A 10,513-nucleotide genomic window follows, 5' to 3' on the forward strand; every position below is an offset into this window, starting at 1 on the left:
CAAGTTTGGTGAAGTTTGGTTCAGGGGGTCCAAAGTTATGAACCTTCAAAAGTGTAGCCCCCATTTCCTATTAGCTTCCATTGGAAACAATGGGGGATGGGGCACCCCTTTTGAGGGTCAATAACTTTGCCCCCCCCTGAACCAAACTGCACCAAACTTGGGGAGAATCATCAGGACAGTCTCCAGATGATATCCTGAAAGTTTAGTGCTGCTAGCTTTAAAATTGCACCCCCTGCAGGCCAAAACGTGCAAAAACACCAAACATTCAAAAATATAATAAAACGGACCCGAATTTTTCGGATTTACCCGAATTTTTGGGCATATCCGAATTGGCTATGATTCGGATTAGGGCATACAAATTATTTTATGCCCCAAAATACCCAAATCCGAATTTTACCGAATTTTTTTAGTATTGACCAACCCTATCCCTTATAAGGTTGTCCTCAAATCTGGACAAAAATAAATTAATGATAGAGGGGCCTTAAGGGGATCCTGCAGCAACCCCTCTGATTTGTAAGGAACAGAACTGGTCAAATCCAAAATAGTCATAATCTAGCACAAAGTCCAGCAATTCTAAGAGAAAGTGGATGGGAGGATAATTCTCTTCACAAGAATAAAAAAAATCAGCAGTGGTTCTGACCTTATCATGAGGTGTGTTTGTATAATGGAAAGTTACATCTAGTGTAATAATGTGAGCCCTTGGGGGTACCTTAAGTCCCTTAACATTATTGATAAATTTGGTGATATCTTTAATGTATGTGTCAACCTTTTTAACAAAGGGCTGTAAAAATGAATCCAAAAATGAATTAAAAATGCTACCATATATACTCGTGTATAAGTCGAGTTTTTCAGCACATTTTTTGTGCTGAAAAAGCCCCCCTCGACTTATACATGAGTCAGGTGTATTTTAAAAAATATTTTGGGGTTTTTACTTTGTCGGCCACCAGGGGATGCGGTTTTTAGACTAGTGGCACCAAAATTTCAGGGATTTTTCAAGAAACTCTTCTGATGATACCACCCAAGTTTGGTAAAGTTTGGTTCAGGGGGTCCAAAGTTATGGACTCCCAAAGGGGATGCCCCCACCCCCATTGTTTCCAATGGGAGCTAATAGTAAATGGGGCTACATTTTGAGGGTCCATAACTTTGGACCCTCTGAACCAAACTTCACCAAACCTGGGTGGTATCTTCAGGAGGGTCTCCTAAAGATACTCTGAAATGTTGGTACTACTAACATAAGCATTTCTCTCCTGACCAAAAATCCTGTTTTGAAGGATTTTAACTCTTGTGTTTTAGCTTGGTTGCTGGTTGAGCTAAGGTTTTTGTACTTTTAAAGTTATTGTTGAGACCACATTGTTCTTATTAACCCTTTTTTCCACTTACAAAGCTAGTTTACTGTTTTTCTTTGAAATAAATATTTAAAAACATTTAACCCACTGATGCCTCAATTAATGTAATTTTATTGGTATCTATTTTTATTTTTGAAATTTACCAGTAGCTGCTGCATTTCCCACCCTCGACTTATACACGAGTATATACGGTAACTCAAATTAATTGTATGGTAAATTAAAAAACAATGATGGGATTTTGAGGTAATCACCGGATATGACCTTCTAAGAAGATACAATAACTTCTCAGGACAGTAAAATGGTGACTTGATGGAATACTCCAGTGTAAAGATAAGGCAACAAGGACCTGCAACTATAGGCCAATTATGCACAAGATGTTTGCTGCATGGTGGGTGTGAATGTACGTTTCAGCAAGATTTCTTGTATGGACATATTTCACCTAGCCCCGCTTTCACTTTCCACTCTGTCCACAGCAAGTGAATCCACTTACAGAACAATTTTAATTTTGCTTTCCTGCCAGAGTGGGACAGATTTGCCGGTCGGCACAGCTTTACCATGGACCTCTTCCCTCCTCCCTCAGCCAGTCAGCATAGTCGTACCCCGACACCCCCTTGCACTTTTGTGCTCGCTTTCCCCTCACTATCCCTATTGCAGACTACTTTTCGCTCCTTGTCCTGCTGCATCATTTCTATTGCCCATGGCCTCCCTGCTCCTGCATATCTTTAGAACATTAGATTTTTTAAAAAAATTAAATAACCATATTGATAGATTGACAATCGATACCAATACTAAAACATGTGAAAATAATAAGACTAGTCAATCAGTCCAAACACCCAGTTTGCCCTCCATTTGATCATCAAAGTGGGATATCTCCAGCCTTATAGTTTTATACACAAGCAATCAGTGATTCCAGACTGCACAGGGAAAAGCCCATCGGTCTTGATGCTTGTGTTTACAAGACATCAGGAGACAGATGATCATGAACCTGGGAACCTTAGCAAATGGCAGTTTAGGTTGCCCTTTTGCGGTTTTGCAGTTTGCACACAACCATTACCTCCCCCTCATTTCCCTCCATAAAAAGACAATCAGTGTTCGGGCAAAGTGTACAGATGCCATATTCAAGCCTTAATATATCAATCTATTCATGTTGATCTAGTGATATAGTAATCTACTGATAAATGGATATATCAATCTATTAAGATTAAAGATAAAAAATAAAGATTATATTAAAAATTAAAGCATGCATGTGTAACCCATGCCATTTTAGTATTTTTTGGTTTGGTGGGATCTTAGGGCCCAGGGGATAAAAGCTCACTGAGCATGTGCAGTTGGTAAGCTTGCTTACTTATTACCAACTGCAAGAGCCCCACCCTCCTCAATTGATCTGGCCTGCAGCAGGAGAAGGAAGCCCTACTGCTTAATTGAGGGAATGACTTATTTTTTTACAGGCCCAAATTGAGGGAAGACCTGCAGCAGCTACATCCCATGCAGAAGGCCAGATGAGAGAGAAAGAAGCTTTCTCCTGCTTGATTCATAGTTTGGACTTTATTGCTATTCTTTCATTACTGGACACTGTTAGTGGTGGAAACTGTTCTGAGTGCTTTTTTCTTAAAACAGCACTGAAGATTATGTACAATTGAGTTGTGCTGTATATATATATATATACTCACTATATATTCACTATTATTTATTCTTAAATGATAGAAAGTTGTGTTAAGATTAAAAGTTTGTTAATTTGTTCAAGCAATTTCATATTGGTTTGTTAAGCCACAGGGTGCTGTCATATATTATTTCCTAAGTCTCCAATGGAGATTGATGTGGCCAAGGATAAGTAGGTTACACATGCGTGATAGAGAACCCATGAAACATCACTTCACCGGACGCAAGCAAAAAGCCAGCTGATGGGCAATGCCTGTCCCACAGCAAACAGGATGGTGAGTAATAATGCTGAACATGCCCCAAAATAAAGACTCCGTGACCAATTCTCTCTGAAGTTGCAAGAACCTCGCAGTGTATAATCAGCCTATGTGTTTTAATTCGTGAGTTCAGAGCAAACAGCATCCATCCAAGAAACAGATCTTTATTACTCAGCATGGAACATTTTCCTGTGTTTTTCCAGGCCCCCTGGAAACAGCTAGACTTGTCAAGAAGCAGGAAATCCATCAGTTACCTGTAACCAACAAAGTACTATGATGAAGTCAGACTGCAACATTCTCTAAATAAGAGACACTATTAAAATCCAAATCCAAAACCTTTATTAGGCATAAAACTGGTGCCAAGAATTTCAAATACAATAAAAAGATCATTATTGCTCAACTTGCAGTACACAGAGTAAAAATATAGCAACAGCTTCAGAGATTTCAACATTAGAGTTATTTAGAAGCTTAGCCATTTTTATTTTATCAGAAAGGAGCGTAAATCCTGTTGGCAATACAGTTCTCAAATCATTTCTGATGCTGTTGTATTTTGAACAATGAAGCAGAATATGAGAAAGTGTATTAGTTGTATCAGGACAAAATCGACAGCAACGCTCATTTTGTGGAATACCAGAGAAGCGACCTTGAAGATGTACTGACGGAAAAGAGTTACACCTTGCTCTAGTCATGATCCATCTGCAATTGTAATTAATAAGTTGTTGCAGGTATATAGCAGGGCTAGATTTCTGAGGGACAATCCCAAAGAATATTGGCGAGCAAGAGCTCTGTGCTTTGCTCAGGAGAAATTGGCACTCTTGATCAAACAATCTAGTCTTTAAGCGATGGTAAATCTCCGGAGCGGTGAGCATTTGTAGGGCCTCAAAGACACTATTAGTCAGAAGGGGTGACAAGAAATCATGAGAGGGAGCTTTCAGTGATAAGGTTCTCTTGAATTAACACTTAAAATTAGCCTTATGCTTATGGAATTTCTCTCATTTAGAAATGGTTATTCCTTACTCAAGAATACTCCAGAGCAGTGAAGAGAGGGTTGAATTCAGAAATGCCTCCAGAAATGCAACGAGACCAAGGGTGGGGTGGGCCACAAGGAACCATCTGGTGGTGAAAAGTGCTATCAAATCACAGCTGACTTATGGCGAACTATCATAGCATTTTTTCAGGCAAGAGACAAAAATAGGTACCGTATATACCGGCCTATAAGACGACTTTTTAACGCAGGAAAATCTTAACAAAAGCCGGGGGTCGTCTTATAGGCCGGGCACCCCCCATCCCCTGCTCGGACTTGCCACCGCCTAGCCCAAGGCTCTTTCCTGCTTGCTGTGCGGCTCTTGCCCGCCTGCCCGCCGCCGCCGCCGCCGCCACCGGCCCCACACATCCCCCTCGGCTCAGGCTGGCTCCAGGTTGCCCTTCAGGCAGTCAGCCTGAGCCTCTGTCTATGATTTTCTTCTTAAAAGTAGTAATTCCCCAAAGACTGCTTTCAAAGGAAGTTTCCCGCTTTAAGCCAATCTTTGAGGAATTGCCCTGCTTTAAGAAATTCCGAGAGCCGGGAAGAGACTAGTGGGAGATCTCCCCTCTTCCCCAAACAGCCAGGCAGCCTCCCGTATGCAAGAGAGGAGCTCCAGCTAGCAGCTTCCCATAACGAGGGACTGCAGGCTGGGGTGCTTTTCGTTTCATCGGAAGCTGCCTGGCTGGCATGGGGAAGAAGAGACATCTCCCCTCTTCCCCAGCCAGCCAGGCAGCCTCCGGTGGAAACGTCCGTGTCCCGTCCCCACAACAATCGGCCAGCCTCCTCTGAGGGCCAAGGAAGGCCACCCGGGGTGCCGGCCCTGCTCTGTCCCGCCGCCTCGCGACGATCGGTCGAAGCCTCCGCCCGAGAGGCCAAGAGAAGGCCACCAAGTGCCGCCGCTTCTGCTCTGTCCCACCCCCCAGGACAATCAGCCAGCCCTCACGCCCGAGGCGTCAAGGAAGGCCATCCGGGTGTCGCTGCCGCCGGGGCTCTGTCCCACCCCTGCGACGATCGGCCTGCCTCTCCTGAGGCCGAGGCCACACAGGGTGTCGCCGCTGCCTCTGCCACGGGGTAGTCTTATATGGCGAGTATGTGCCGAAATCTATATTTTAACTGGAAAAGTGGGGGTCGTCTTATACCCCCAGTCGTCTTGTACGCCAGTATATACGGTAGCAATCCAAGGCTCATTCCGCACATGCAGAATAATGCACTTTCAAACTGCTTTCAGTGCTCTTTGAAGCTGTGCAGAATAGCAAAATCCACTTGCAAACAGTTGTGAAAGTGGTTTGAAAATGCATTATTTTGCATGTGCGGGAGGGGCCCAAGACTCCTTTGGTAGTCTCCTATCCAATTATTAACCATGGCTGACCCGGCTTAGCTTTTGAGATCTGTTCCCTTTTTTAAAAAAGAGTTTACATTTAAGAAATTTGGGACTCTTGGGAGTTTTGGAACTGGTTCCTGTGTGCAGACGTGACTGCTGCCGTTCAGCTAGTAAAATTTGTAAGTAAACAGCCCCAACGGGGAAGGATCATGAAACAGTACAATTCATATAAACTCTTTCAGATTTAAAAGATGCAATTCCAATCCAGGCCAAGTTTTCTCTCGTCCCAACCAAAAGCACACACCATTAATCTAAAAGATGAACTCACTTGTCTATGCTGCATTCAAAACCTGTGTTTTCCAGAAACCACAATGTTGGGCAGGTGATTTCTGTTCAGTTTGGGATGGCTGCGTGGAAAGAAAGAAGAAGTTCTGCTCTGTGACATTGTAGAGCGGCCATTGAATCTCATTGATTGTTATCCCATTAGGATTCCTGTGGAAGGAATAGGGGAGAAAATCTTTAACGCAGTCGAAGGCATGGTCCTGTGTGAGCTTTACAGAACACTGAAAATATTAATTCTTTGATTTTTATGACCATCTGTCAGAAGTGCGTTGATTGGGTATTTCTGCATGGCAGGGGGTTGGACTTGATAGCTCTTGTAGTCTCTCCCAGCTCTTTGATTCTATGTTAAAATTTATTTGCTAAATTATGGCATGCTCAAACCTGGAGGAATGTTTACAACAATCATGTGGTTTCGCGGTTGTATGTTTATGTGTTTTTAAAAATGTTTTATAATTTTAATAGCATCTTTTCAATGTTCAAGGAGGAGGAGGAGTTTGGATTTATATTCCACCTGTCTCAATGTGGCTTACAAGCACCTTTCCCTTCCTCTCCCCACACTAAACACCCTGTGAGGTAGGTGGGACTGAGAGAGTTCCGAAGAACTGTGACTAGCCCAAGGTCACCCAGCAGCAAGTGCAGAAACACATCTGGTTCACCACTCAGGTGGAGGAATGGGGAATCAAGCCCAGTTCTCCAGATTAGAATCCACCTGCTCTTAACCACTACACCATGCTGTCTCTCTTAATAAATTAATCTTAATAAAGAAAACAATAATGAATTACATTAAACTTGACTTAAGTATCCTGGAATTACTTATATGTCTGATTTGCAAAGGAATCGCATGACAACCATGCACTGGCGTAATGCCCATTGGGCAAGGTGGGCAGCTGCCCAGGGCATCACCTTGTGGGGGGCATCAAAATGCTGGGTTCGTTTTGGGGTATTTTTAGTGGTTTTCCATTTTTGGCCTGCAGGGCGGTTTTTAGGCCTAGCTGCTTAGCAGCACCTTTAAAAATTTCAGCGTATCATCAGGAGACTGTTCTTATGCTACCCCCAAGTTTGGTGAGGTTTGGTTCAGGGAGTCCAAAGTTATGGACTCCCAAAAGGGGTGCCCCTATCCCCCATTGTTTCCAATAGGAGCTAATAGGAGATGGGGGCTACAGTTTTGAGGGTCCATAACTTTGGCCCCCCTGAACCAAACTGCATTCAAACTTTAGAGAGGGAATCATTAGGGCAGTCTCCTTATGAGACCCTGAAAGTTTTGAGACTGTGCCTTCAAAAATGTGCCCCCCCCCAGCCTGCCACCCCCATTGACAGCAATGCAGAAAACTCAATGCAGAACAAAGATTCTTGGGCAAATTTCGGGATGTTCTTGCAGGGAGAGCATTCTTGGACGTATCATTACCAAAATTTCAGGGTATCATCTGGAGACTGTCATGATGGCACCCCCAATATTTAAAACAAAATGGCATGGTAGAAAATAGAAAGGTGTGAGAGGACGCCTTACCCAAATCTGGCAAACTCTGCCCAGTATTGCTTCACTCTGCGGCTCAATGCAGCCTCCGCCTCTGTGAGAGTTTGGTTGGCAGCCAGGAAAGTCTTAAACGAACCGAATAGATAAGGTAACTCAGCACCATGGGTCGCCCCTACCCACTCAGGCCAAGCAGAGCCCAAGGTGTACTGTGAGAAGAAGTAACTGTACACAGGACTCCCAGCTTCAGTCAACTTTGCAGCAATTTCTGCTACAGGGCATACAAAGAAGTAATCGCTACTGGACTGCACCATGGCCCGGCGGTAGGATGCAGGACCGTGGTCCTCTTCGCTGTATTTACGTGCCACAGCCTGAATGACTTCTTCTGTGGCCCTTCGCACAGTCCTCTTCACACCCTCCACCAGCTGCTTCCAAGTTATTAGCCCATCTTTGGCCTCTGGGAATGTGAATGGCACAAACATGGACCCTTCGTCAGAAGTGGTGCCAACGAGAATTGGCTTATTTGGAATGCGCCCAGGCTCCAGAAGCTTTTGTGGGTCTTCCAGGAGGAACTCTCCATCAATGGTGGGCGAGAAAGGAAGGTTCAGAAGCATTGTGCTGTTCAGCGCCGATAACTCGTACTTATGGAAACTTGATACATCCTTTCCCTGGAGGCATGTCACTACATCAGTGTCATTATCTTGAGGACACCCCAGTGCCTGGCCAAAAGCAAGGGCTTTCTGTTCAGCCTCCTCAGGGGTCACCCAAGCCCAGATGGCATTCACAGACCCGCTTTGCAGTATAGCCTGGGCAAAAAGGGGCTGGCTTCCGGGGCAGAGGAGATGGAAACCCACCGAGGCTGCTCCAGCACTCTGTCCGGAAATGGTCACCCGAGCGGGATCTCCTCCAAAGGAGGCTGCATTCTCTTTCACCCATTTCAAGGCCAGCTGTTGGTCCAAGAGGCCAACTTATTAGCTGAAGGTAACTTTGGTGGTAATGAAAGAAAGCCTAGCGCCCCCAAACGATAATTCAAGGAGACTACTATGAGGTTCTCCTCAGCAGCTAAGGATGCCCCATTATAAATATCCAGAGAAGATGTGCCATCAGTGCAAAGACTCCCCACCATGTATCCAAACAAGGACAGGAGCTGGGGGAGAAGGCCGGGGATGAGGGCACCTAAACGTTCAGAAAGAGACAGTCCTCTGACGGTGGTGGTGGGAGTGACAAGCCACATTGAAGAATGAGGGAAATCATAAGAAGAAGGAACTGAGAGCAGGAGTTGCCGGAAAATGGGTCGCTTCCAAGACTTGGCTCCCAAGGCTGATGAGCCCAGGCCTTCTGAAAACTGCAATTTCCCCCAAAGGCCCGGTTCTGCATAGGGGACACCCAGATAAGCGGTCACAGTGCCAGAGCCAACCTGGATGTGCTTCCCTTTAATAAGGCTCCACTGCTGAGTGACCACTATGGTGTCATCTTCATTAGATGCTAACCTTGGAGGCCAATAGGAAAAAGGAGGAGGAGCCACAAGAATGAAAGGCACAGACTGGGCATGCTTCAACCACTGGAAGCTGGAAGAAAAGGAAAAAAGTCCCAGAGGAAGTTAGTTATGTGGGAATACAAAATGGGGTGTTTCTCTTTTTTACTAGAATGCTGCTCCCATCTAACCCATGATTGGTTTTGACAAGGGGGAAATTAATTTATTTTTTGCTCAGAGTTTTTTTTTTTAATTAATAGATTATGAATAAAAGGAACTTCCATTTTCAGAGGCGTTTTGAACTTCTAGATGCTGGAGTACAAAAACACCATGTGGAGACTTTGGTCTGATTACTTTGCATGTAGGCCTTCCAAATAAGATGCACCATTGGTAGTGTGACCAGATGTCCCGCTTTTGGCGGGACAGTCCCGCTTTTAAGCAATTTGTCCCGCGTCCTGCGGGGTTTTTTTAAAATCTCCTGGTTTTTTGAAGGCTGCTGCACTGCCTTCTGGGGCGCTCCCCCTTTCCCGCCCTGTCACAGGGCAGGAAACAGGGGAGTGCCCCTGAAGGCAATGCAGCAGCCTCCCATGCACGCGGCCGCAGGAGCACACTGTCTTTTGGGGCACTCCCCGTTTTCCTGCCTGGTCACAGGGCGGGAAACAGGGGGGCGCCCCAAAAGGCAGTGCGGCAGCCTCCCACGCTGCTGCACTGCCTTCTGGGGCACTCCCGTTTCCCACCCTGTGACAGGGCGGGAAACAGGGGAGTGCCCCAAAAGGCAGTGTGCTCCTGTGGGTTTGCGCGCGGGCGCATGTCCCGCTTTAAAAAGGTGAAAATCTGGTCACCTTAACCATTGGTCTGATCCAGCACAACTATTATGGTCTTCATAGTACAAATCTAAGCACAATTGCCAGTCTTCTAAGCCCGTTGGTTTCAAAGGGCATAGCTCTGTTGTGGATTACACTGCAATTCCGCTGACTGCGGTTCTATTGCCCCCCACTGAAACTGGAACTAAGCTGTCTTTTCCATCCTGGTAGGGCCCTGATTCCACCCTGGGCCCTGCCTCTCCTCCCTTCTCCTTTGGCCTTTAGACCGGGTGCCTGTGTGTGTGTTTTTACACAACCTTTGTTGTTTAATCTGTATTTATTGTTTTAATTGCTGCTGAATTTTAATGAGTTAGATTTTATGTTATATTGATTTACTGTTCTGGAAACAGTCATGTTGTGAGCCGCCTCGAGCCCTTTGGGGATGAGGCGGCCTATAAATTAAATAAATAAATAAATAAATGACTAAATAAATAAATAAATAAATAAATTCACAGAAAGACCAATGGTTTAGAGCCTATTCCTTAGGTCTCCAGGGCAACTCATCTACTCTAGGCCTCATTTCATTCTTTTCAGGCTGGGCTGTGGGATTGAAAAAGGTCTGGTAACTTGGGTCAATTATCTCTGTTTGAATATGACCATGCCTCTCTGTGAATCTTACTGAATCTATCGGTAGTGGTGGACCATTCCATCTTGTTGAGGCATTTGGATGTTGAAGTAGGGGTTAAAGGCAGTGGTGGAATCCAAAAATTTTAGTAACAGGTTCCCATGATGGTGGGATTCAAACTGTGGCGTAGC

The 10,513-nt window shown here is 44.9% G+C and overlaps 1 pseudogene; it reads right to left on the reverse strand.

Annotated features, from left to right (window-relative positions):
* Positions 1-3,328: 3,328 nt before the first annotated feature.
* On the reverse strand, positions 3,329-8,971 carry LOC125428969 (annotated as a pseudogene).
* Positions 8,972-10,513: the final 1,542 nt, after the last annotated feature.

This window comes from Sphaerodactylus townsendi, linkage group LG03 (genome assembly GCF_021028975.2).
Source record: "Sphaerodactylus townsendi isolate TG3544 linkage group LG03, MPM_Stown_v2.3, whole genome shotgun sequence".
NCBI classification, from domain to species: Eukaryota; Metazoa; Chordata; class Lepidosauria; order Squamata; family Sphaerodactylidae; genus Sphaerodactylus; species Sphaerodactylus townsendi.